The 26867-nt window shown below is 37.7% G+C and overlaps 1 protein-coding gene across 50 annotated transcripts in view; it reads left to right on the top strand.

The window, feature by feature from the left end:
- Positions 1-26867, top strand: part of LOC103317042 (BRISC and BRCA1-A complex member 2) — a 226437-nt gene that overhangs the window by 86438 nt on the left and 113132 nt on the right. Inside the window, exon 1 of one of the 50 annotated variants that reach the window (XM_031930158.2) lies at positions 14075-14095. The exons of the other annotated variants lie outside the window; for them this stretch is intronic. The gene's annotated coding sequence lies outside the window, so the exon portion shown is untranslated. Of the gene's footprint in view, positions 1-14074; positions 14096-26867 lie in introns of those variants that run through there. 50 annotated transcript variants of the gene reach the window in all.

Raw genomic sequence — 26867 nt, 5'->3', positions numbered from 1 at the left:
CGTTGGATTGTTATCCAAGTTTTTATCCGTGATTATTTATTAGTTCTGCTGCATTGCTGATGTCTTTTACAACGTTGTTTATAATTTCTTTGCCAGAGGAGTTGTTGCTTATAGCTACTATGCTATTTTGTTCTGGCATTAATTCATGAGATGTATGTGATGGGAGTATCCCTGCCCCATGAGAGATGTTATTTACAGTCTTTGATTTTGCATTGTCAATCTTATTTTCACTTTGATTGTGAATCAGTTTCCCAAATATCCACCTGTATGCCATTTTTACCGTTGTATTCTTTTTCTTTGATGTTTACCCTTAATTTTGCATGCATTTTCATTGCTATTTCGGGTAGTATTTGGCTTGGGGGCAAATCGCCTGGAGTATTAAGTCGTGGTGACTGATCATTTTCTTTTTCTAAATGCGACTTTTAGGGTGGAGATTTTGGTGTAGAATGGATTGGTGGCTGGAAATTGCCTGTTATATTACCGAATGTCATATTATCCTCATTGTGACTGATGACTTCAAGTGGCGGCATATCTTGATTTTCCGTAATTATGTCCTCCGGGGTTATGTCAAAATTTGGCAATGATCTATGTAAAAAAGTCGGCCTGAGTGGCTTCCTTGTTTTAATCGCCGGAATTTGCGTACATGATACGTTGTTTTAATTTTGAATTTTCAGCATTTATATTTTTACTGTTCGTGAGTGTGTGATTGTGATCTGGTACTCTTGAAGCATAGCGATTAAACAGTTTTTGCGGATTGGGAGAATATGGTAATGAATTATTCTTCATCTTCTTCATCTTCTTGCGTTTCTTTCTACAGCTCTCCCAAGGATCCTTTGTGACATTTGGGACCAATGAATCGTCTGAAGAGTAGCTCTCTATATTTGCAGGAATATTAATGGGAGTGTTGTTGGAGACAGCTGGGGCACCTTCAATATTCAGAGCAAATTTTTGTATTGATTCGTGTAATATTGACTTAATATGCTGTTTCTCATTTGGGTCTAAAATATATTTATCTCTACCTGATTTTGCCACTCTTACATTTGTTAAAATACTAGCAAACGGTATGCAGTCTCTACAATCGCGCGTGCGTGCAGCTAAATAAGGAAGACAATTTCATATATATATATATATATATATATATATATATATATATATGTGAAATTGTCTTCCTTATTTAGCTGCGTTAGCCAACGAATTAGTATTTCGGTTTCTTTATAATATACATGATGTGTTAATATGCATAAATAAAAAGTATCCTCCCCACTTCTTACTGCAAGTACCTCACCTTTTCTAAATAAAATTTCAGTTTCTTTATCTCTTCTACGAGGTATTTTGGTTAGTGAATTTCGGGATCTGGATGAGGTCTTTTCTTCTTTTATAATTTGGTTATGACATTCTCCTCGTTTGCTTTGGTGATATATAGTCTTGCAGGTGGTGATTTTTCATCGAGATCACTATTCTCATATTCTTGTTCACTAGCAAGTTCGTATAATTGAGCCCTTGGCAGTTCTGGATTTTTCTCGCCTTCAGGTATGATTGGATTGCGTGAAAGAGCGTCTGCATTCATATTGGTACGGCCCGGTCTGTATACTATATCGAAATCGTACCCTCGTAGAGCTGCTTTTAACCTGTTGAATCGTAAATCCACTTTCTTCTTGCTGTGAAAATGTTTGAGAGGTTCATGATCTGTGACCACTGTGAATTTTCGGCCATATACCCAGTGTCTAAACTGTTCCTTTGCGAATACTATGGCGAGAAGTTCTTTGTCATACGTTGAATATCTGAGTTCGCTGCCTTTGAATGGTCTCGAAGCATAAGCGTATGGTCGATCTTGTCCAAGTTTGCCATAGTATTTCTTTAAGTTTATCAAAGGCCGTTTGTTGTTCTTCACTCTAATAAAATTTCACATTTTTGCGTAATAGGTCGTATAATGGTTTGGCTATTTTGGCAAAATCTTTGTTATACATTCTGTAGTATGCAAAGAAAGCTACTGCTTGCCTTACTTTCTTAGTAGTGGTTGGTATTGGATATTTCGCCGCAGCTTCAACCTTTTTGGGATCTGTACGAATACATCCTCCTCCCACAATATGTCCCAAGACTGCAGCTTCCCGCTGACACTTCTTCGGTTCAATAGTTAAATTTGCCTCCACCAGTCGTCGCATGACTCTTGAATCTCTTGGCATGCTCTTCCAAATCTTTGCCAAAAATCATAAAGTCATCCAAGTAAATGGCTACTTATTCCGACTGCAGTCCGGCCATGGCTAAAGAAGTAGCTTTAGCAAAAGTATTGCTAGCAGTTTTCAGGCCCATAGGCATTCTTTTAAATTGTAAATGTTGAAAACCATTAGCACCTACCGGAGTGCTAAATGCAGTGTATGGCGCTGAATCAGGATGAATTGGAATTTGATGGAAGTCTTGTTTTAAATCAACAACCGTAATAATTTTCACCGGGGCTAAAAGTTCCAAAATATCACTCGTAAATGGTAGTGGTCAAGTTGTTCCCTCTGTGTCATCGTTTAATTGCGTAAAATCAACAACTAGCCACCATCTGGCTTTTTGGGAAAAATCCATAAGTTACTGCAACAATCTGAATCCGATGGTTTCTCAATTTTGTTATTTCTCAATTCCTCTACTTCATGAATCAAATGTTTTCTTAAATTGACCGGAAGTCCGAAACGCTTGGCATGTACAACTTTCCCTGTTTTTAATTTAATGACATGCTGAAGTATATTTGTTGCTGGCAAAAGTTCGTCATCCAAACCAAATACTCACGTAAAATCTTTTATTAAATCACGTACATGTTCTATTTCTTCCTTGGTGTAACTTTTTGTGTCTATAATAGACATTATTTTATTTATTCTTTCTTCTCTCAAATCTGGATTTTCCGCTAAAATTCTATTTTTCACAGCGACGTCAATAGGTTCTTTAGTGTTGCAAAATAGTGAACGTATGTTTACATAATTAGATGCGTCAATGTTGTCGTCCTCATCGACCGCATTGCTGCTAGATTGTTTAGAAGCGAGATTAGTTCTAAATGTGGTACAGGTAGCTTTACAAGGCAGTGACCCGTATTGTAGCAGTATGCGTAGAGCATATTATTTTTGTTTGTTGCGAGAAAATTTCCGAACAAAATATTCGGTCCCAAATTTTGTATCGGGACGTATCCAATCTTCACCTCTAGGTTAGTTGCTCTTGCAAATATAATTTGGCGTGATCTGGCTAGTATAGTGAAAGTTTCTTCTCGCTTAAATGGAAATAGAGTGTTTTGTAATTGTAATGTCTTTTTTGAAAAATCCACTCTTCCGTTGTATTCGCGTATAATGTCGTAACCGATGAGACCCGCAACATCAATGGGGAAGCTATCGCGGACAATGTGTAAGTTGCACGTAATACCATTACCAATTTCCATGTTTATAGTACCCAGAGTCATGCATTTCCAGACACGACGCCTCTGATTGCAAGTATTGTATTTTTGCATATTTGTGATATTTTCTCATCAATATATTTTCTTTTAATTACGGAAATTTCGGCCCCTGTATCAATGTAAAAATCGGCCTCATTTTTTATTATACATTCACTTTGAAGTGATATCAGCGGCAGGGAGCGCGCTGCTCGCAATTTTTTGTTATAGTATTATCTGATTTGTTTTCTGCTGCTTCCAGTAGCCATGTCGAATGATTTTGCATAGCTGGAGGTGATGGTTTCCGAGGATAGCAACTTGATTTCTTATCACTGAGACCGCTATGAGTCACGGTGTTAGTTGGTTCGCAGCAGGGCTTAGGATTTTCTGCTGCGTGCCATCGCTGTGGAATTTTTGACTTGTGTGACGGCTTCGCGTTATTTAAAACCACACATCCTGTCTGCTCGATACTTGAGGATTGAATCGAGCAGGTATCTAGTTTAAATGATTCTTCTTGTTCTGGTCTTCTGGATGTCTGTCGTTTGACCTATCATTATTTGCATTATTATTATTGCTTTCGTATCGTTGTGCGTTATTATTTCTTAAATCACCGTTACGATCGAAATAACCGTTGTTGTTATTATTATTCCGATTGAAGCCTCCGTTATTCCGATTCCCATTATTGTTATAATTATTCGGTTGTCTATTCCCATTATTATATCTGCCATATTGATTGTTTGTGTCATTGCGTCTCCCATTATTTGCATTTGGATTATTATTATTTCGACCATTATTTAATTGATATTCCTTAGTTTAGCAAATATCTATAGTATGCCCGATTCTGCCGCAATAGTTGCAAAATCCTTTATCTTTTTTCCGCTTTTCGCATGCAGGTTGTAAATGACCCTTGGACCCACAATAATTACAAGTAAAAGAAGGCGCCTCTTTCTCTTTTCCACTCATATTCGAATTTTTATTTACATTAGTCGGTTCGTTTTTGTTTGGGCTTGTTTTGCAGTGGTGAAATTTAATTGTGCGTGTGACGCACTTTGATTATTAGTGTTTTGATACTTATTGATACGCGCGCTTTGCTTGCATTCATATTCTATAGCGAGTCTAATAGCTTCGCCAAGCGATTTGGGATGATCGCTGCGAACTTGATGATAGAGAGGGGACCTAAGGCCAAATGTGCCCGACCAATATTGCTATATTGCCAAATTAGATCTGACAGAAAATCGTGTATGGAGCTATAGTTTAATAATCGCGCTGCAAAGCTGTCCGCAGCTCTTCCCGATAATTTACTAGCCAACGACATAAAAATGTATTTGTCTGAGTCAGGGCTAAAATTCGCACGAACCTGCCTAATCGCCATACAGAACATATTTAATTTTTCCGGGAAACCATCAAAACTTATTAGGTTTAAAGCTTGTGGAAGGGTCAAACCCCTTGTACGTTGACAAATATCTGTTAGGGCATTAAAAGAAATTTGTTCCGGATTTGTTACTCTATTAACGGGTGTTTCAATCTGTTGTGAATTATTTAAATCGTGTATGTTCTGTCCGTTCAAATTACCTTGCATTTTAAAGGGCGTAAAATTCACATTGTTGTTTAGAATTTGATGTTTTGTCTAGAAATCGGAATGAAGGCGACTGAATTTCATAATTTAAGAGCGGTATGCCGTGCGTAAAATGTTTTTGTATGGTGCCCGTGAGGTGGCAAATTGTTGTGGTATATTAGTGATTGTGTTAGTGTTCGGAAATGTAAAAGCACTTCCCTGATGTACTGATGTAGTGTTTGTAGTGGCTAAATTCGGAGATCTAATTGCACTTGAAGTTATGATAGGTGTGGTGAATTGCGGCTCGCTTTTGATGGTTTTTGTAAGTGATGGTGGGTTTAATGAAAAGTTTTCTTTTGCCGCGGATTCATATTTTTGTGCGAACTGATCCCATTCTGTTTTTATCATTGGTTTCGGCGTGGGTGGTTCCGATTGCGTATGACCCGGATAAGCACCTGCAACCGAGGAGGGACGAGAAGTGGCTGTGCGACGAATAAACTCTGTCGCATCTTCCGGGTCTAAGCGCGATATTATTTTTTGAACTAGGGGATCTTGTTTATTTATAAAATTTGCCGGTTCAAGGTCATTTAGGCTATTACAACGCGACGGTACCGTCCTTCTAGATGGTGACCTCTTATTTTTATTTAAATTGAAAATTCCTGAAAATACCATTTTGTGTGTTTGACTGTATTAATAAAAAAAATTATGTTAATTATTTGTTTCTTGTTTAAACAACCCCGAAATATTTTACCCTCAACACAGCTTGACCGAAACAGTGCTCAACTCCTCTAAGAGTTGATTTTTCTGATGTATTAGCTTTTGCAAGTATGCTCTTTTTCCGCTATTTTTGTTCTTATTTATACTACAAGTCTCGCCACTCATTGAATAAAAATACACTTGTGCGCGGTGAGAATAATCTGACTTAAGCAGATCGAGGGATAGACCGCAATTAATTTGGCCCAGGATTGATGACCGCTAAAACAGCCGATCGAGGGAAGTCCGCTACAAAGCAGACCGTTAGGTGGTGAGAGATGACAGCTAAAAACAACAGATCGAGGAATAAACCGCTACTGAGAAGTTATATTATTTTGATTGTGGGTGAGCTATGCGCGTAAAAATACAAATTCTTTTTTTTTTTTTTTTAAATTACTGTTACGGTTTACTTTTAATTTTTCGACTCTGAATTTCATGCGCAATCCAATTTCCCGGGATACAGTGTTATATATATTTTTTTAATTCAAAGAAATATACTTACCGCAAAAATTCTAATAGAGTCAAAATGTTCCACAATCGCATTCCGTTCATGATCAATTGCACTTCCGCTTAATTTGAAAAAAAAATTTTGATACTGTCAATATTTCTTCTCGATTGTGTAGATTTCTTTTTCGTTTGGTTCTGTCCTCTCCTTAGTGTGGTATAAAAATATTCCTTTTCCTTATATATTTCCTAATATATACCTTCCTCGATTTCATTGTAATATTTCTAAATACACTATTTAGCTGGCCGCACACGGCTAATTAAGCCTGCCACTGCACATCGGTATGCAGTGATAAGGCGGGTGTAAGGTGTCATCCACTCGGTTCGTCCAAGCTCGCGATGCTCTTTCATTGTTGCCATGCTGCGCTACACGTATGCACGCTAGTGTGCGTACGTGACAATACTTACTACGTAACTTGCAATGTCCGTTCATTTTACTTATGGTATTGCCGATTAGAAACTTACTTGTTTATTTAAACTTTATAAAATAGGTATTACGATACAATAATATATAATCAATGTAGATAACACGACATTAATTTGCAAATATAGTTTAAAAAAAGTATGTAATACGATGTGACATGTTTTCCTTGTGTCTAAAAAAATTATAGAAATTACATATAAGTTATGAAAATTGTATTTATTTATAAATAAAAAATATGTAGAAACAATTAATTTTTATAAAATTGTATGAACTTTTGCATACTTTAAAACTCTTTCAAGGTACCATAATATATTATAATGTATGTGCAAAGTTAAAATATTGATAAATTAAATATTACGTTCTGATAGATACCCTAGTGGAAAAAAATGTAATAAATTGTAATAAATTATAATAAAACGTAAAAAGATGTAAGTAAATGTAAGAAACTGTCCCTTTTTGTTGGATTTCGGACCTTTTTTCTCATACGTTTTTGTACACTTCTTTACATTTTCAGAATTGTTAACTTTTTTTTTACATTTTATTACATTTTATTACATATGTTATTTTACCGCCTAATATAGTCAATATATTTTTTTAATTATTAATTTTATAATAAAATGTAACAATGCATAAGAAATTGTAAGAAATATTAAGAAAGATAAATAGTAATAAAACGTAACAAAATGTAATAAAATGTAGCAAACTGTAATAAACCGTAAAAAAGGTCTGAAATCCAACAAAAACGTACTAAATGGTACGATTTGTTACATTTTCTTATATTTTATTACACTTTATTACATTTTTTATTTCCACTAGGATAAAAAAAGGAAATTTGAGTTGTTCACTAATAAACAAAATAAACGGGCATGGCAAGTTACGTAGTAAGTATCTTAAAAGTTGTTCCTATAATTGATCATTATATAACTTAGTAGAATAAGCCCTTCGATGAACAAAAGAATTTTTTGCTTCATTTCCATTATAATTAGATACAATAAACTTCTACTACTAGACTATGTTCAATTGATCTCAGTTCTTTTTTATTTGTAATTTAGTTGCTACAAGTCACATTTAATTTTGACAAATACAAGAATTTTTGTAATTAAACAATTGTCATCAAACTCGTCTAACCTTTTACTTTTTTGAAAGTTAATTTTTTTTAGAGATTTTTAATCTTTTTAGTAAATTTTTTGTGTTTCATATTGCGCACCATCTAGACTTCATCTTCGGTCACTCTGTACACCTAGACGCTGTCCTCGTATGTTTTTTTTTCCTACGCACCAAAAACCACGGAGCGCCCCACCTAGACCTCAACATCGGCCACCCCGTACATCTAGATACCGCTGTCGAATGATTTTTACTCCTAAAAACAAAAAACCACGGTGCGAACTACCTAGACCTCATCATCGGCAACCCTGTACATTAAGTCACCACCCTCGAATGATTTCTACACCTAGACACCAAAACCTACGGGGCGTGCCACCCAGACCTATCATTGGTCACCGCGTACATCTAGACACCACATTTAAATGATTTTTACACCAAACAGTAAAAATCACGGCGCGAATCACCTAAACCTCGTCATCGACCACCTTGTACATTTCCCTGTTAAAAAAAAAGACATCATGAAATGACGTTATTAAATTGGAACAAAAAATAACGTTATTTTATAACGTCATTTTCTGAATATTTTGATTGTATGAAAATTACATATTTGTGTAGTATCTAAAAGTCCTAAATATTTAAAAATTGATAAAAAGAAGTGGTCTTACAGGTACTACCGTCTGGATAGTAGCACGGAAAATGGAGGCTAATGCCTGGAAAATTTTGTTATTTAATTATTTGTTGTTTATTAAAATTATCAAAAATTATTAATTTGTTGGACATTAGCCCCCATTTTTAGCAAAAAATTGGAACATAAATCATACTCTCAATCATAAATTTTTAAAGTCAGTGGATAATTAGGTTAATTTTTGCAAAAGATATAATATATTTACGATTCCTCTACTTCTGTAGGAATATTTGTAACAATAAAATCAAGTTCTATGATTTTGCAAATAAGATAGCCTAAACATATATAGGACTATAAGAGTATTTTTATTCGGACATTCAGGAAATTTTACAAAAAAAAAAAAATAAATAACGGTAGTTTTAGTTAAAAATGCATCTATTATTAGCTAAAAATCATTCCAAATAGGCAAAAATGCAGGAATTTCTTGAAACCCCAACTTTGACCAGCTATAACTCGAAGCCAAGTAAAGGGATCGCGCTCAAATTTTTGTTGAGAGTCAAGGGTATCGTATCAAACAAATATATGCAGTTTGGGCCATAATACAAATTTTTATCTTTGACTTGACAGAGAATCACCCATATATAAATATAAAAAGCCCGCTTTATACATTTTTCGGGAAGAAAATGGGAGAATCTTTGTCTAATCACAGATGCCAAATTTTTATGTTTTAAATCAACAAATTATGATAATATCGAAGTTATAATTTTTACATATAGCTTTTACTCTCGTGCTTTAAACAAAAAAATACTTATTAGATTTGACAAAATACTACTCAATATAAAATGTAAAGCTGACAGTCTCAACCCTGTTAAACGCAAAGAGTAAATAATATTTTGCAATAATAAATAATATGTACATTAATGATAATAAAATGCCAAGTGTACATCAATTCTATCGAAAAAGAAATTGTACCTCCCTGTAGACAATGTCCAGGTGTCAGGGTGACCTCTTGGTCGACGAGAAATCGTCTACGAGAATGAGCACTAGGTGTCAATCGAATCTACAAAAAAACAAATCGCGCCTCTCTGTAAACGATCTACAAGTGTCAAAGAAACGATCTACAAGTGTCAAATCTCAAAAACAAGTTATTTACCTTTAATTCGATTTTTTTATAAATGTAGAAGCAACTTTTAAAAGTTTTTTTCAGAACAATGTAAAGGAGTATGTAGTAAAGAAAGGGGATCCAAATTAACTTAACATAATTGTAAGAAGATATACGTTATTAGAAGGCAAAGTTGAAAAACACAGAAAAATCGAATTAATATTATGTAGATTTACACAAAGCAGATTAATGTTCCTTTATTAAAGTGAGTAAAAATGAAGATAAAGAAATTTACGATGAAATAACAGAATACATGGATTGTAGATACATAGGGCCAATGGAAGCTTCATGGCGTATTTAAGAATTACCAATTTGCGCTCGTTCTCATAGTGTAGTTAAATTAGCTATTTATTTACAGAACCAACAAAAAACAATTTTTGATGGAAACAACATTGGTATAGATTCTCTCAATCTCAAGACAACTTTAACAGCATGGTATAAACTAAATAAAATTGATGATTATGCCAGAAATTTGTTGTATTGTGATATACTAGAACATAATGTTTTTACGGAAAAGAAGTCAATTAGACGTAAAAACTATTTGAATACTTTAGGAAGATTAATCTGTGCGATTCTTTACGAACGAGAGTTATTTCACTTAAAATTAATATTACACAGAGTTAAAGAGGCAACTTCTTCCGATGATTTAAAGAACTTTGAAAATAAAACGTATTCAATATTTACTGAAACAGCAATAACCATGGGAATAATTGGAAACGATGAAGAAATTTTTCATATATTTGATGAGGCATGTACAATTATTTTACTAAAGCAATTGCGTTTGTTTTTTGCTTGGTTCTCAATCGTAAACAAATTACCATTAGCACCAACTGTTTTTGAAAAATACGAGGATTTTTTTTGTGAAGACTTTGTAGTAACTTGAATTTATTTGCCTGGCATAAAAATTGTAATGTTTTTTTTTGTTATTAAAGTAAGCCTAATAAAAATCAAAAGTTTTATAGCATAGCTTACTATTCTTTTTTACCTTCGCTTTACTTTTTAAATTTTTAAACCAGCACCGTCTACCGAAAAGTGCACCAAGGATTGATCAAAATTACCATAAAAAATTCGTCACATCTTGTAGATGATGTTCAGGTTTTAGAATGACCCCCAGGACGACGGAAGTTTGTCTACAAAGAAGTGCACAAGGTATGTGTACTATAAAAAAACGTGGAGCAGCGACTTGGTTTCTGAAATACATTGTTCTATGCATATATATATATATATATATATATATATATATATATATATATATGTACATTTCTCATCATGATTATCCCCAGCATCATCTGATCTGGACCACATCTGATAAATTTTATTTAGCTATATAGTATACTAGAAGTGCATTAAAAAATTAGATTTTTTCTGTCTGTATTAATTAAAAGATATGTATGTTTGTACGTACGTAGTGTAAAGAGCGCAAAGATTTTGAATCCCACGCGCACGTATGTCGCGTGATTACGAACAAGACGCTCTAGCAGACGACGTCAGCAGCCGGCTCTGATGAAGAATTTTTCTACAGAGAGACAAGCGCGCGTTTAGACTTGATTTCGCTTCAACTGTTTTTACATCTACGCGATAAACATTGTTGAGAAATCGGGAGCTGATCAACCGCACCCGGCGAGGAAGAGAACCCATAGTGCTTCGAGTGACTGGAGGGACGCCTCCAGAGCCACAGCAGCCAGATCTACTTCTAGAAAGCTGTGACTGCTCACAAGGACAAAGAAAAGCGTTTGACCAGCGAGCGAGTAAGTAGCACGATACTTCTGATACCCGGGACGAAACCGCCGAAGGCTGAGTGATTCGCGCGCGCGATTGTTGTACTTCATAAACTAACTTCTTGAACCTTTGCACAACATAGTTCATACCTTTTTTCAATCACACGCGAGTGTTCTGTTTATTGTGTTATCCCGTTTCACCTGATCTGCCGTATATAAAATAACTAAATGTCTTCCTTTGTTTGCTAATTTGAAACTTATCATTCAGTTTTCGAAATACTGACTAGCCAATTTGAAATATAACGACTGTATGCATTAGTACAAAATGCTTCTGCTGGTGAGAAAACTATGTATTTTTTTAGTTTTTTTGAGAAAGAAAGCAGAGGCCTCTGAAACGTTGGAACGATAAAACCACATTTTTCAATTCATAGTAATGAATTAATTTCTAGAAGATGCTTAGAGTAGATTTTATGCAATTAAAATATTGCTTTCGTAAGCCAAACAAAGTTTTTATTAATTACTGGTTAATTTAAGATTTTACATTAGATTTGATACAAGATTTAACACAATATCTACACTATATTAAAACACTAAAATGAGGAATGATGTAAACATTCAACGGAACTTGTAAATCATTCTAGGATGATAATTATTTTATGATAAATATGTGGTACAAACATAAATATAAAATCCTACTGAAAAAAAAATCAAAATCAAATAAAATTAAGTACACTTTTTCGATGAAGAATGGTTCACAAAAAGTGACCGGGTCATAAAACATTTCACATAAATTACGTATATGTATAAAATAATGATAAATATTTATATTTATCTGATTTTTTTGGTAGTCGATTAGAAATAAAGTATACATATATCAAAAACACAGTAAAATTGCTAAAATTTTGCCCTATTAACTTGTGGTTGTGGATTTTATACTGCAAATTTTATAAGAAAGTAGAAAAAAAGAAAAAAAAATTTGCCGGGTACCGGACTCGAACCCGGGAGCATAAGATTACTGCGCAGCGACGTAGACCGCGCCGCCACAAACGTCGTTGGAGCAGAAAGATTGAAAGTAGCATATGTTTATCGCGAGGGTGTGGTGGCTTGTTAGTTTGAATTGGGTTTGTTTAAGCTTAAACATGATTTGTTAACAAATATTTAGGTTTTTAGGGTTTATAGTGTTTAGAAATGTATGTTTACATAGCCATGGGGGATTTAGTTGGATATAAGCTACCTACTGACGTATATCCCTATGTGAAAATTGTTGTGTAGCTTTCTAATTGTTTTTTTTTTTTTCTAGTAAACAAAGAGTTTTTCACGTCAATTAAAATGTCGACTAACAGAAAAGAGTAAAAAAAAAATTTTGTTCACAGGGCTGGAACCCGGTCCCGTGAACAAAGCCCCGCCCTCCATCTTTTTCAAACCGCGCGCGAGTGCGGAGCGCCAATGAGAGCGTGGCAGCGGAGCAGGCCACTGCGCACGCTCCGGATCCCGGTCCGAGTTAGCTTCCCTGATTTACGTATATCACATGACGTTATCTGCAGATTTAGTCCAGATAAAAGGAATGCAGCGAATAATCATCTACGCAGATATTATCTGGTTTTTTGAAGATATCTGTTTGTGAATGAGAAATGACGACTGCTCTTTATATTCACGCATATCACAAGACGTAATCTGCAGTTTTAATCCGGATAAACGGGATGCTGCGAAAAGTTATCTGTGCAATTATGACCTGGTTTTTTAAAAATATTTGTTCATGAATATGAAATGACGCATGCTCTATGGATTCACGCATATGACAAGATGTAATCTGCAGATTCGGTCCGGATGAAAGGGATGCTGCGAATAATTATTCGTGCAGATGCGATCTTATTTCTTGAAGATATTTGCTTGTGAATGTGAAATGACGCATGCTCTTTGGATTTATGCATTTCACATGACGTAATCTGCAGACTTGGTTTGTATGAAAAGCATGCTGCGAATAAGCAGTTGTGCAGATACAATCTTGTTTCATGCCTGTTTTTGTAAAGTATAAGAATTTAAATTTGAGTAATGTACTATTATAGCACAGTGTGGCTAAAATTCTCTGTTAAGTCACGCCTATCTGTGACTAAAGTAGTCCTTTTTTGCACCGTGGCTTTAGTCACGAATAGGCGAGACTTGCGGATTTTAGCAGTCTGTGCTATAAAATTGTATACAATACTCTTGACTCAAATGGTTCAGTTTTACACGGCACTTAGCGCCCTCTATACACTCGGGTGCTAACGGCGCCGTGTAAAAAAGAACCATTTAAGTCACACGCATGTACTATTAGTGGAGATCACGCAGATTTTAGTAATGTACTAATAGTGAAGAGTTCTCAGCAAATCAATATATAATTTATACTTTAGTATTGTTGTATTAGTAGCGATTACTCAATCAATCAAAAGATACTTCATATTTTAGTAATGTTTTATAATTAATATAATTAATTTCTGAATATTTCAGAATAGACTATGTTTTTTGTGTAAATTTTCATTTCGTCGTTTAAATTTTGTTTTTTATATTCGTTATTTGTAATATTTATATTATTTTTGTATGCAGATTCATCATTCGATAACTTTTTATTTCTCTTTTGAAGTTGTTCTTGATAATGCAACATATAACTGACCGTGACTAAATACTGGAGTGGATAAATATAAACCAACTTAGTCAAACGATTGGCTTCGACATTTATTTACTATCATAGCAAAACTTATTGGAAATTGCCTTCTAACCATACCAAATAGTATTTCATCTAGTAATAGAGCTAAATCGATACGAGGCAATAATATTTGTTTACCGGAATATTTTCCAGAAATAATTTCTGCTGTAAGAACATATTGTTTCATATCTATTTATCAATCTTGTACCATTGCAAAGACCACCGCTAATGTCTGAATTTCTTAAGCAACTAATTATTGCACTTTTTCTAATATTAATTTATGTAGTGGCAATCGATTAGGTGTTAATGAATCACTATAGTATATATAGTGGTCTCCATCTATTCTTTCAACTATACTTTCATTTTTTTTTTTTATAATTATCCGGAGAGTTGGAGGAATGCATAATGCACCATGACAGGAGCCGTGCGAGACTCCCCGTGTGTGAGGCTCTCCTGGTGTGGGACAACACCAGGCATACTCACTAAAACTCCCGCTCTCAGAAGGCCGCGAACCCCCCCCCCCCCCGGTAGCCGCTTTCGCATTCCTTCGGGGGGTCGCCTGTCTTAAGCTATTCTAGCCGACAGCTAGTCTTGCAAGCAACCGTCATTGTTCTTCGCGCGGAGAACCGTCTCCACGTACGCCGTTATCTCATCCCAGGTCTGCTTACTATCAAGCATCGTTTCAGCTACAGTCTCGGGCGTGAACGCCCCTATCGTCAGCTCCAGTACTCTACGTTTCTCGGCCAAGCATGGGCAGTCAAAAAACGTGTGTCTCACGTCGTCCCGTTCGTCACCGCAGTACTTACACCCCGGTGATGCCACCGTGTTCATCGCGAACAGGTAGCTTCTAAAGTATCCGTGACCGGAGAGAAACTGGGTAAGGTAAAAGTTAACCTCCCCCCACTTCCTGTCCACCCACGGGCATACATCTTTAATAAGGATCCTAGTCCACCTAGCCTTTGGACATTCGGTCCACCTAGTCTGCCAATTGCGCATTGTTTTTTCTCTTTCTTCCGCGGCGATAGAGATGCTATTCGACGCTAAGCGAGCCTCGTAGATCCGCTTGCGTTCAGTCGCAAGAAGATCCACGGGGATTACCCCCGCGATTACCATCGATGCCTCAGCCGCGACCGTCCGGTAGGAGCATGCTATTCTAAGGGCCCCCCTTCGCTGTACAGCCGTTATCTTGTTCCGATACTTATTCATGCTCATCGCGTCGGCCCACACCTCTGCTCCGTATAATAGGATAGAGTTGGTGGTCGCCATGAGTAGCCGCCTAACTGTTGGCCTAGGCCCGCGCACGTTGGCCATGAGTCGGCTAAGCTGAACTATCCTAGTCATGGCTTTTTTACAGACGCGATTTAGATGTTCTCCGTAGTTCAGCTTCGTGTCCAGAGTTACCCCTAGATACTTTGCTGATGGTTTCGTCGTTATAGTCTCGCCGCCTACCTTCATCGGTATGATGGTACGTATGCGATTTCCTGTCAGGAGGACTATTTCGGTCTTATTAAGCGCTAAAGTCAAGCCGTGCCTCGACATCCACCATAGCACTCTACTCATAATCGCGTTTAGTTTCGCTTGCGCGATGTCCACGTTATGTGCCGTTATAACCGCGGCTACGTCGTCTGCGTATCTCACAAGCATCACGCCTCCCGGCATTTCGAGTTTTAGAAGCCCGTCGTACAAGATGCCCCAGAAGTCCGGCCCTAAGATCGAACCCTGTGCTACTCCTGCAGTTATAGGTCTTCTTCTACGTCCCTGCTTCGTGTCATACTCTATAACCCAATCCCTCAGATAATCTTCCGTAAGACGCATAATGTATTGCGGTACACCGAAAGACTCTAAGGCATCATGTATGTCGGTCCATCTTGCTGAGTTGAACGCGTTTTTTACATCTAACGTTACCAAAACTACGATGTCTCTAGTCGCGTATCTAACTTCTTCTACCCTCTTTACCGCGTCTGTTACCTCTCTGATGGCCCCTATGGTCGATCGTCCTTTTCAAAGCCATACTTCTTATCAGAGAGGTCTCCCGCTTCGCGTACGGCGCTAAGTATTCACAGTTTAATCAGCGCTTCCTCCGTCTTTCCCATCGTATCCAATAGACTCAATGGTCTATAAGAAGTGTCCGCGTCCGCTTCTTTTTTCGGTTTTTTGATAAGGACTAATCTTGCCCTTTTCCATCTCGAGCTGAATACACCCTGTATCAGGCACAGATTGTACATTTCCAGTAGCAGCTCTGGCCGTTGGATTGCGACGACTTTGAGCATTTCCGTCGGAATACCATCCAGTCCTGGTGCTCTGCCGCTTTTCAGGGATGAGGTTGCCGCGATAAGCTCGCCCTCGGTGAAAGGGGGTATATCGTCTATCGGCACATTCGTTCTTTCTGCCTGAGGTCTGATGGGGTGTGTGGGAAACAGCCCATCGATTACCTTTTCTATCACTTCTGCCTCCATGGGCTCCGATTCTTTCATTTCGCCTATCTTACGGGTAACGATCGCATATCCGTCGCCAAACGGATCTTTCTCCACTTCGTCGACAATCTTTGCCCAACAGCGTCGCTTACTTTCCTTTATCGCGTCCCTCAGCCTTTTTCGCGCCCGGTCTTGTCTCTCGTACAAGTCCTGGGCTTCAGGCCTTTGTCTTTTCAGAGCTTGTTAAGCCTCCCTCCTAGCATGAAAGCAATCCTTTCTGAGTTTTGCAATTTCCTCCGTCCACCACTATACCGGGTGTCTTATATGGCCGCAAGACACCCTTGGCATAGCTGCGTCGCACAACTCCGTGATGAGACGTGTTGTACGTTCTACTAGTGCTTCGGCTTTTTCGCGTCCGCTCAGTTGCTGAGGGAGCCCAATTGATGGGAGCTCCGCCCTTTGCATCTCTTCAGCAAGTCTTTTTTTCTTTCTCTGGTCCTGTTTCTGTGGTCGTCCTGGATGTCAAAAAGTATATACTGGTGGTCACTTGCAGTATATTCCTCCATGACATGCCAATCCCTGATTTTGCGGATTGTCGTTTCGCTTGCGAAAGTTACGTCCGGTTCACTTATTTTTAGTACATTAGAATTTAACGGTGACAATATCACTTTTTTTAATGTCGTATCATTAGGATTAATTTTATGTCCAAAAATTTTTGTCATTAAATCATTTTCGCAAATAAATTGTTTTGGTATTCTTCTTATATTATTTTGTAATTCATATTTAGTCATATTTTTGTTTTTACCTATGGCAAGTAACCAATTTTTAAATTTATTATCTGGATTTTATAATCATAGATTTTTACTTAATGATAGTCTTAAAAATTTTGACCATAAAAAACTTCTTTTTACACATGTTTCAAGGATTTTTGTTCTGATTCTATGCCGTACTATTATAGGCAGGGTTTGTCTAAAGTCACGGGATGTTACAATAACTTTCCCTGCAAAAGGAAGATGATTTTTACATATATCACAGTAGTATAACAACGCGGATACGGGACCCCCACCACGCCACCCTCAGCACACCTGTGCAGGTGAGAATAGGCCCCGCCCATACCTGTGCAGGTGAGAATAGGCCACGCCCACACATGTACAGATGAGCATAGGCCCCGCCCACACCTGTGCAGGTGAGAATAGGCCCCGCCCTCGTGGAATGTTCTAGAAGCTTTTGACGTCATCGCTAGGCCTACCACCCCCCTGTGCAGGTGAAGCCACTCACCTCTGCAGGTGAGAATCAATAAAAAAAGGTCACTGCAGGGTACCCGGGAGGCTCGTTGGGGCTACGGGCGGTAAACTCCAGTGCTCCAGGAGTCCGCGCTCAAGGTCGAGTCAATGCGTGGAATATTCTAGTCAGGCTGACGTTACCGGCCGACGTGCAACTCGTCGCATCTTTTCGTCGACTCGCGGATCACATTACACCTGTTATTCTTTCTTTATGCGCGCTATGAATTAGTTCGATGACTTTGTATCGCAGCGGCTAATATCAAAGGGTTTCTAGTTTCACGCTTATTTTTTAAGACGATGCATTATTGCTTGTATTAAATACAGCTATGTACATATTGATCACGATGCGCAGACATCAGTCGGGGGTGTCGGATTGCGTATACTCTAGAACATTCGTGCGTACATTTCACATAGTATGAATCAGACATACACCCTCAATTATTTTTCAAGATGATTCATTTTCTACGAACTATTTTTCTGAATAATAAGTGCGTGTATAATAAAACTTATTTAAATTAGATTTTCGCTTGTTTTGCTGCCCTTATAAAAGGAAAGCGACGTCATTGTTTTTCATTCTATTCATACCATTTAGAGAGTAATCATCATGTCTGCGTACGATTGCAAAGAGCTTGTGAATATTATGCTAGAAGCCTATGGGCTTATAGCTCAAAGTTCTAGAAACGTCCCTGAAAAAGTGGATAAGTGGGTAAAGCTTAATAATAAAAATTTAAGACATTTGAGACTATTGCTTCAAAGTGCTGCAAGTGCCCCCCCAAATACAAAAGTTCCTGTCAACAATCGCGTTTCTCAAGGGCTTTAAAGACAAGCTAAAGTGTTTACTGAAACGTGGTGAAGGTGTGCGTGAACGACGAAGTGATAGAGTAAAATGGCAGGATTTAGAGGTAGCATTCAACAATCGTATGAGATCTGCAGTGATTACAAACATGAAACAGTTAGATATAGCAGCATTTATGAAAGACTCTCAAGTTTTATTTCAAAGCCGAATCAAGACTGCTCTTAAGAAAGAGACTGCTGTGAAAGTGTATACTATATTGGCAGCTGAATACGTCATCACCAAAGCTGACAAAGAAATTACGGAGATAAAATATTTCAACACAAAGGCTGAAGCTATTTTTCAAAATACCAATCTCAAGAAGTGGTTTAGTTTGAATGTTCAGCAGCCTATCCAGCAAGATATGGAAGAATTCCAAGAACGTGACTCAGGATGGACACTTCGAGCATTTCTTAATCTATGTGTGCACATTAATAAATATAATGCATTGAGCTTGCTTGTGTCAACGTGAAGAATTTCGATGATGCCTGTTTCAAATGGGCTATTCTTTCAGCATTACATCCAGCAAAGAAACATTCTGATAGGGTATCATCATATAAAGCTTATGAAAACGACCCGATTTTCAGAGATCTACAATACCCTGTGCTCCCAAAACATATACCTAAGTTTGAAAAACAAAGTGGTATTTCGGTTAATGTTTACACTTTAAAAAAAAAATGGAGGATCATTCTAAGTTGCACCAACGCACTTGACATCATGTAAAAAAGAAACTCATATTAACCTTTTACTGGCACAAAATTATTATGCAGATGAGAAAGAGGAGGTTGATGACAATCTTATAGTTTATCATTACGTTTGGATTAAGGATTTGTCCCGCTTAGTATCCAGACAATTATCAAGACAACACGTTAAACTACACATCTGTAATCGATGCTTACATTATTTCCGAACTGAATCACAATTACAGGCACATGAACGTGATTGCTCACTACTAAATAAATGTCGAGTAAACTTGCCAAATACCAAAAATTCGATTCTGCAATTTAAAAATTTCAATAACAAAGAAAGAGTACCATTTGCAGTTTACGCTGATTTCGAATGTATCCTCGAAGATATAAAAGTTGGAAATGCTTATCAGCAGCATGAAGCTTTTAGCATAGGATATTATATGAAATGCAGTTACGATGATTCACTCTCGTATTATCGTAGCTATAGAGGACCTAATCCTGCAAAATGGTTTGTTGACGAGCATTTACAACTTGCTGAAAACATTGAAACAGTATTTTGGTGTCCCATACCTATTGAGACATTGACTTGGGAGCAAGAGCAGTCTTTCCAGCGAGGTACATCTTGTCACATTTGTGAGAAAGTTCTAGAGTTTGATAGAATACGTGATCACTGCCATCTCACTGGAAGGTAATATTTTCACGTAATAATAGTAATAATAATAACAACAATAGCGCCCCGATGACAAGTACTATACTTAAATGTGTTTCAGATATCGAGGAGCAGCCCATGAGAAGTGTAACTTGAACTATCAAGATTCTCGCTCTGTTCCAGTGATCTTTCACAACCTGACTGGATATGATTCACACTTTTTAATCAGAGATATTGCTCAATGTATACCTGGTAGAGTCAACCTACTGTCTATAAATAAGGAGAAATTTATATCATTTACGAAACACATTGATGGTAGTGATATCAATTTCAAATTTATCCACTCTTTTCGATTTATGGCATCGTCACCAGACAAGTTGTCATCTTACTTCGAAGATGTGAATATCCTCAAGCAAGAGTTTAACAAAGATAACCATCTGACTGAAGAGAAATATCAATTGCTAAGGAGAAAAGGCGTTTTCCCTTACGATTATGTGAATTCATTGGAAAAACTCAACGTTTCCGAGCTACCGCCAAAAGATGCATTCTACAATAAATTAAACAACTGTCACATTTCAGATGAAGATTATAAACATGCACAAAATATTTGGAATAACTTCAATATTTCAAACTTGGGTCAATATTCAGACCTCTATTTGAAAACAGATGTACTGCTGCTAGCTGAAGTTTTTGAAAATTTTCGCACCAGCTGTCTGAAAGCATACGGATTAAATCCATTTATTTTACTGTTTTTCTTAATCTTCTCGTCCTCACTATCCTCTTGAGCACTTTCAAATGAAGTATCAGCTGTTTCATTCAGTAGCGTATCATCCTCATTATCTTCGTCATCTTTAACATCATCGTCGAAACTTTTTTGTTTTTAACTCTTGTTTAATATCTGGCTTAACCTCTTCTTTCACTCTCACCAGTTTCTCTAGTGGATCTACTATGGGCTTAAAAGTCTCGCCCAGAGCTTTTTCCATGCTAGCTTTACCTTGCTTCAATAATCTATGTTTGCTTCTAATTGCTTCTCTAGATTTGTCAATTTGCTGAAGAACTGCCTTTTCACGTCGAAAGTCTGCCATGTTGACTCTTTGATGAATCACAGTCTACTGCAACTACTCACACCTGCTATACGTTATATATTTGTGGCGAAGCAATCAAAACCTTTTCTATATCGTCCATCATTGATGGGTCGCTCCTTGTCGATAAAAAGAAATCCATTTTTACCCTCTTTCCAGCATGCTGAGCATAAAGCTTTGAAGTTTGTATATGTCATATCGGGATTCGCATGATCATCGTATATGTGTTTGAGATTTACGTCATCTTGACGAAAAACTACTAGCACATTTACGTTATCGCGCACCAAATGTTTCGGAATGTGAGCGTATGACTGACAGAGATAGAAACAGTCTACATTTTTGTGTCTTCCCATGCAAAAGAAAGCCCTGACGTTGTATTGTCTCTCACAGGCGACGTCATCGAAAACCATGATTGAATTAGGGAGTACGTCGTCAGGTGGCACAACTGTATCATGTTCACTGTAGGGGAAGTACTGTATACCAGGTAGAGGTCGCAAAAGCTATAAGCCCCATGCGTTTATAATGCATTGGGATCAGTTGAGAGCTGTACTCTCATGCATCATGATCATACATAAGCAGCAACGACGCAAAGGTCGTGGTTTAGTGAATTCACTTATCAAAAAGCTCCCAGTCGAGTTGCATCTCCCAGGATATCAGTACTGCGGCCCCGGCACTAAACTAGCAAAACGTCTAGCACGTGGAGATCCTGGAATCAATACTCTTGATAAAGCTTGCAAGGAGCACGATATTGCCTACTCACAGAATCGAGAAAACGTTGAAGCAAGAAACGCTGCAGATAAGGTTTTGGCCGCAAAAGCCTGGGAGCGAGTCCGAGCGGCAGACGCAGGAGTTGGTGAAAAAGTAGCTGCTCTCGCCATAGCAGGCACCATGAAAGCAAAATCTAAGTTTGGAATGGGCCTTAAACGGATTAAAAAGAAGCCATCTATTTCACTGGCTAAAGTGATCAAAGCTGCTTCCACTGCTGTTCCAAGCAACAACTCTCGCGCACTCATTCGTAGCGCTCTGAAGGCTGCTCGCCAAGCTGTAAACAAGGCTGGGGGCAAGCAAAATATACGTATTCCACGTATGCTGTCAGTCCCATCCAAAATCGGAGGATTCCTACCATTTCTCATTCCGATATTTGTCGGTTTGAGTGCAACAGGTGCATTAGCAGGTGGCGCTGCTGGTATCGCTAAAGCAGTGAACGATGCTAGCGCCGCTAAACGACAGCTTGACGAAAGCCAAAGACATAACAAAACAATGGAAGCTATTGCGCTCGGTGGCCGAGGTCTCTATCTGAAACCTTACAAAGAGGGCTATGGTATGTACCTGAAACGTGGGCAAGGTTTAAAAAAAAAAAAAAAAACTTCAAATTGCCGCAACGCGCACTAACTGACGCTGACCTTCTCAAATATGCCAGCATCCTGAAAATCCCATATTTTCGGGGTGTTTACATGCGAAATGCACTACCAGCGAGTGGACCACACTATCGTGAATCAGCAATCGTCAATCTTGACGATAAAAGCGGACCAGGCACGCATTGGGTCGCCTATCGAAAACGAGGCAACCATGTAGTGTATTTTGACAGTTTTGGAGATTTGCAGCCACCTCAGGATCTCATGAAATATTGGAATGTGAGCAGAGTCAAGTACAATCAGGAGCATTATCAAGATTACAATAGCTACAACTGTGGGCATCTTTGCCTAAAATTTCTTCTGAATGATATATAAGTGTTGGTTCTGCTTCGACTTCAGTCAGTTTAGTTCGAGTAGTCATGTAAGATTCACTAACACTGAGCCTGTCTGGAACTTCAGCTGTATTGGAAGCTCAATATTTTCCACCGCTTGAACTTTCAGCTAACAAAAGTTACGTTCTCGGACTTGTTGAGTTGTTCACATTCAATTCAATACCAAACATCGATACAGGCAATAACAAGTTTTACGTGGGAGGAGAAGTGATAATTTTGCCTACAGGCAGCTACGAGATTGAAGACATTGAGAAGAGTCTGAAAGAGGCGCTTACACCAAAAGGCATAACCCTCAAACTCAAGCCGAATAACAACACCCTTCGTTGCATGATCAAGTGTAATCGATCGATTGATTTCTAGCCAGACGATTCTATCAGCAAATTGTTGGGTTTCACGAGTCGCGTATTGTCACCAAATACTGATTACGAATCTGCCAGTAACCATTCTCAAGGTCAACGCTTTACGCGTCGAGTGTAATATTACATCTGGGGCATACATAAATGAGCATAAGGTACACACCATACACGAATACTTTCCAGCTGACTCACCAGGCTACAAGATTATCGAAGTACCATCACCAATTATTTACCTACCAGTCACCGTCAAGACTATAAATACCTTGCAGCTCCACATCGTCGATCAAGACGGTCATTTAGTTAATTTTCGTGGTGAAGTCATAACAATTATATTACACATCAAATCAGTCTGAGTATTATGGGTATTGTGTACAATACTAAAGTTGGTAAAGGTTATAATAGTAACGTGCCATGCCGTCGAGCGAGCAGTCGTCGACGAGTACTCAAAGCGCTAATACGTCAAAACATACAGTTTCTAAAAAGTCTAGGTTTAAGAGTTGTCCTTGGAAAAAAATAAGTTGTGTAATATTTTGCTGCTTTCAGCAAAATGGAAGAGGTGCTAAGCATACAGTCACCTGTCGTATTTGACGAATCTGTTGCGCATTACGAGATTCATGCGCATCAGCCCTATACTTTATCGAATTTCAATAACAGCGATGAAATTCGCATTGGTATACAACATCAAGATCTATGTGTGCTGCCTTCGCGCAGTTCATTACATATATGTGGAAAATTGCAAAAGCCAGATGGCACAGCTATCGAGGGCACGCGATTTGTAAACAACGCCATATGTCATCTATTTCAGGAAATTCGTTATGAGCTCAATGCCATAGAGATTGATCGATGCAAGAATGTGGGCTTGACAAGTCTCATGAAAGGATTCGTATCATTTAACCCTAGTCAGAGCTCAGCGATTGAAAATGCAGGCTGGCTCGACATTGCAGAGACTCAACGGCTTGACGATAATGGCTACTTTGACATATCAATTCCACTTAGTATGATTCTGGGTTTTGCCGAAGATTATCGCAAAATTGTTGTGAATGCCAAACACGAGCTTATTCTCACAAGATCAAATTCTGATGTGAATTCTATTGTGCAGACGCAAGTAGCCGTGGCTGGTCAAAATGTTTATGAGGATTACCAAGTTGAAATCACCAAAATTGAATGGCTAATGCCATATGTGGTGCTCTCGGATAAACATAAAATTAAATTGCTCAATCATCTGGAAAAGGATAGACCTATCACCATGAGTTTTCGTAGCTGGGAGCTATACGAGTATCCATTGTTGCCCAGTACATCGAAACACGTGTGGACTGTCAAGACTGCCAATCAGCTGGAGAAGCCTCGCTTTGTTATTCTTGGCTTCCAGACAAATCGCAAAGGACGAAAAACAGCCAATGCTAGTCGCTTTGATCATTGCAATATAAGCAACGTTACACTTTTTCTCAACTCTCAACACTATCCCTATGGAAATCTCAATCTCAATATTACTAATAATCAGTATGCTCTACTCTACAATATGTATGCCTTAAAATGCTTACTACAACAAAGAGGTAGAACCAATGCTGAAAAAAGCCGACTATCTGTCGTATGCCCCTCTCATTATCATTGACTGCTCAAAACAAAATGAGTCACTTAAGCAAGCATCAGTTGATGTACGTCTCGAATTTGAGGCTAGGGAAAATATTCCAGGTGGCACCTCTGCATACTGTCTCATCCTACACGATCGCATAGTCGAATACGACCCTATGAGTGGAGATGTGAAAAAAATTGTTTAAAGGGTGGTGGGAGAAGATGGTATAAATTGAGAAGCAGCTTGTGGTAGGCATTCAGTCAAAATGGAATACGTGCTCGATGTACAAGGATTCAGAAAGCCTGTGAATGAATTTGTCGTCAAGGAACTTGCCATAGTTCCACTTAATGCTCAACTCAAGACATTGGTATTTTTTTTCAAGCCGCCCACACCTTGGCGTAGACTCACAGCCAAGTACAAGTCTGAAAATCTCTGGCTGGAACGTAATTATCACGGATTATCATGGAGTTCGGGGGATCTGGCCTACGAGGAGCTGGAAAATGTCTTGAAAACTGTTCTACATAACGCGAGTGTTGTGTACGTCAAAGGAGCCGAGAAGAAGCAATGGCTCGAGAAGTTCAATTTTCACATAGTTGATATGGGTGAAATGGGCCTTCCCTCGTTACAAAGGCTGAAATATGATATTTTGGAGCCACTGTGCCCACACCATAAGTTAGCGTTCAAGGCAAACTGCGCACACAGAAATGTATTGTTGCTGAAAAAGTTTTATCACGACAATACGCCATCTTTTGAGAGATCTCTCAGAGAATTTTATCGCACAGAGAACCTATCATTTATGACTCTGAGAGATATTGCATATTTACCACGAGAATTCCTCATGCAGGACTCAGAGATTTTGGAGTGTCTACGCTGTCGTGAGCACAATTCAATTGAGAGTGGAGTTCCACCTTTAAAAAGAGATTGTGTGCAGTGTAAACTAAATGCTCAAAATGAATAGCAACATGAAGAAGGAGGTGCGTTTTCAAGAAAATCCAACAGTTCATTTAATGTGTATATGGGTGTATGCATATATAAAGGCACGTCGTGGAGAGTGAGTAATCATTTACGTTTTAGATACAATAGTATATTATGATACAAGTAGCATAAATAACCCATTACGGTACGGTGTGTATTAGCATCCGAGCGTAGCGAGGGAGCTAAAACGCCGCGCCGTATCAGACTATTTATGCTACGAGTATCGTACGCTATTTTATAGCACTGACTAACATAAATCCGCTGTTAGGCCTATCCGTGTCCTAAACAGTCCAGTGCAGTTAGCGCTCTATAGTGGATAAAAACTTTTGCTTCTCATGAACATTTGTATCACGTTTATGTAACAATTGTCTCAATATTTGCGAGGATGATCAGCACAGTAGAATGATAGACTATTTATACCACGGATAGTTGTGACAGCGGATTTATGCCACCGATAGCTATAAAAGATTTTAAACGATTAAAAAACCCGAATTTAAAAATTTGAAGTCAACATTAAAATTAAAAAAATCATAACTTAAATTTAAATAGCATAAGTATAATTAAAAATAATTTCAATTAAAATTAAAAATTTAACATCAAAATTTTTTTTAAAAATTTCAAATAATTGATTAATTAAAAATAAAAATACGTGCATTAGGAGAAGGAATAATCATAGGATTTATGTACACTCGGTAGTAGCGGATTCTTACTGAAAGTTTTTTTTTTTAATTATGCTCCGATCAGAGGGTTTGACTAAACAAAAAAAAACTAACCAATAAGGCTACTTCATTTCACAAACATTCCACGAGAATCCACTACCAGCGAGAGTACAAAAATTGTTATTGGTTTTTTCTTTTATTTTTATTTAACCACTGTAATACTTTCCAAGAGCGGTTATATTGCTACAAAAGGCACTACACTTAACATTTCAAAACGTTGCACTACATATAACATTTCAAAACGTTGCACTACATTATTGAATTTATTTAATTTAGAAGTTATTTGGTAAACTTGACACTTTTTGAAAGTTAAAAATGTTGAATACTTTCATCAGATGCGTTGGTATGGATCTCATGACCATGAAAATTTCAAACGTGTCATCATCGTACTGGTCTATAGCCAAATTAATAGAGCGCATTTCAGCAGGAGTAGGGTTAATCCATTCTGCAGGTGCTCGAACTCTTGGAAGTATAAAAATATACTCCCCGTTGGATGAGCCGCCGCTGTCCCCGCTAGCATTGCTGTTACTTCCATAGCCACTGCTACTGCTCATTTTTCTAATTCCTGCAATAAAAATATTATTTATAAGTATTAATTAAGTTTAAGGTATTTACTAAAA

This window comes from Nasonia vitripennis, assembly GCF_009193385.2.
Source record: "Nasonia vitripennis strain AsymCx chromosome 4 unlocalized genomic scaffold, Nvit_psr_1.1 chr4_random0009, whole genome shotgun sequence".
NCBI classification, from domain to species: domain Eukaryota; kingdom Metazoa; phylum Arthropoda; class Insecta; order Hymenoptera; family Pteromalidae; genus Nasonia; species Nasonia vitripennis.
The sequence above is the reverse complement of the archived record's forward strand: the minus strand, read 5'-3'. Positions and strand labels throughout refer to the sequence as shown.